This window comes from Penaeus monodon, chromosome 9 (genome assembly GCF_015228065.2).
Source record: "Penaeus monodon isolate SGIC_2016 chromosome 9, NSTDA_Pmon_1, whole genome shotgun sequence".
NCBI lineage: Eukaryota > Metazoa > Arthropoda > Malacostraca > Decapoda > Penaeidae > Penaeus > Penaeus monodon.
The window spans coordinates 23,812,090-23,814,589 of NC_051394.1; positions in this window are offsets into that span (position 1 = coordinate 23,812,090).

The following is a 2,500-nucleotide window of genomic DNA, read 5'->3' on the forward strand; positions in this document are numbered from 1 at the left end:
AGAAGAGGACGGAGAGAGAGAGAGAGAGAGACGAGAGAGAGAGAGGACGAAGACCCCCGCGACAGAGAGCGAGACGAGAGCGAGCGAGGAGAGAGAGAGAGAGGACGATGAGAGACGGGAGAGAGAGAGAGAGCAGATGAGATGAGAGAGAGTGAGAGGAGAGATGAGAGAGATGACAGAAGTGAAGACAGAGAAGACTTCGAGGAGAGAGAGAGAGAGGCGAGAGAGAGATGAGAGAGGAGAGGAGAGAGCATAAGCGAGAGAGAGAGAGATGAGGAGATGACTCGAGAGAGCGAGAGAAGAGAGAGAGAGAGGAGGAGAGCGAGTAGAGAGGAAGAGGATCGAGAGACGAGAGAGAGAGAGAGAGCATATGAGGAGAGAGAGCATCATATAGAGGAGAGAGAGACAGCATTTTATGAGAGAGAGAGGAGAGAGAGAAGAGAGAGAGAGAGAGAGATGAGAGAGACGAGAGGAGCCGACGAGGAGATGAGCGAGAGAGCGGAGAGATGAGGCTATGAGAGAGAGAGCATATGAGAGAGAGAGAGCATATGAGAGAGACGGAGCCTATGGAGAGGAGAGCATATGAAGAGAGAGAGAGCATATGAGAGAGAGAGCATATGAGAGAGAGAGCATATGAGAGAGAGAGAGCATATGAGAGAGAGAGAGCATATGAGAGAGAAGGAGAGAAGGAGAGAGAGAGAGAGGAGAGAGATGAGAGAGAGAAAGAGAGAGAGAGATGAGAGATAGAGACGGAGGATGTGAGAGGACGAGAGAGCGTTAGTGAGTCGAGAGAGAGACCGAGAGAGAGAGGAGAGTGAGAGAGCGAGAGGAGAGTGAGAGCGAGAGTAGAGTGAGAGAGAGAGGATTGAGAGAGAGAGAGAGAGCATATGAGAGAGAGAGAGAGAGAGAGGACTTGGTGATGACGGAGAGAGAGCGAGATGAGAGCATAGGAGACGAGAGAGAGAGATGATGAGAGAGAGAGAGAGAGAGAGAGGAGAGGAGAGAGGAGGAGAGAGAGAGATGAGAGAGAGGGAGAGATAGAGGACGAGAGAGTAGAGGAGGAGAGAGACGATGAGATTGGAGAGAGAGAGAGAGGGAGAGAGAGAGAGAGAGAGAGACGAGAGCATATGAGAGAGAGAGAGGCATATGATGAGAGAGAGAGAGATATGGGAGAGAGAGAGAGAGAGAGAGGAGAGACCGGGGGAGAGAGAGAGAGCATGAGACGAGAGAGGGGAGAGAAGAGAGCGGAAAGACGAGAGAAAACAAAAGACGGTGAGAGAAAGATGTGAAGAGGCGAGAGAAAGAGAGAGAGAGACTGGAGAGAAGAGAGACGAGAGAGAGAGAGAGGAGCCAGAAACCACCCATGAGAAGAAATGAGAGAGATGAGAGAGGGAGTGAGAGAAACGAGAGGAGAGAGAGGAGGAGAAGAGAGAGCATATCGATGAGGGGAGAGAGAGAGAGAGAGGGAAAAAGAGAGAGACCGATTGAGAGAGAGAGGAGAGGCTGAGAGTAGAGAGAGAGACAATGAGAGATGAGAGAGAGAGAGAGAAGAGAGAGAGGATCGAGCGAGATGAGATGACGGAGAGAGGAGAGACGATGACGATGAGAGAGAGAGAGAGAGAATGGAGAGAGAGGGCGAGAGAGAGAGAGAGAGAGGAGGATGGCGAGAGGAAGAGAGTTGGATAGAGCGACGGAGACTGAGAGACACGGTCCCTAGAAGAGATCGGAGGAGAGGGGAGAGGAGAGAGAGAGAGAGAGAGAGCATATGCGAGAGAGAGAGAGAGAGAGAGAGCGAGAGAGAGAGGAGACGCTGAGAGAGAGAGCGAGAGAGCGAGCGACGAGAGCGGAGAGCAAGAGAGCGAGAGCGATGCGAGAGAGGGAGATAGAGAGAGAGAGAAGATTGAGGAGGATAGAGAGCGGAGAAGGAAGGGAGAGAGGAGGAGAGAGAGACGCGACGACGAAGAGCTTTGACGAGAGAGAGAGAGAGAAGAGGATTGGAGAGAGATGAGAGAGAGTGAGATATTTATGTTTGAGGAGGAGAGAGAGAGAGAGAGAGAGAGAGAGAGAAGGGGTGAAGGGAGAGAGAGAAAGAGAAGGGGGAGGGAGGAGAGAAAAGAGAGGGGAGGGAGAAAGGAAAGATAGAGAAGAGAGGGAGGTAGAGAGAGATGGGAGAGATGAGACGGAGATGGACGAGGAACGGAGTTGGAGGGAGAGTGAGGAGAGGGACGAAGAGAGAGACGAGAGAGAGAGAGAGAGGAGAGAGAGATAGAGGAGAGAGAGAGAGAGAGAGAGGCGCATATGAGAGAACAGAGAGAGCATTATGAGAGCAGAGAGCATATTGGAGAGAGAGAGAGATGAGAAGGGAGAGAGGAGAGAGGACAAGAGAATATGAGAGGGAGAGATTGAGAGAACGAGAGAACATAAGAGAGAGCGTGTGTGTATATGAGAGAGAAGAGAGGAGAGAGCATATGAGAAAAGAGAGGAGGCATATGAGAGATGA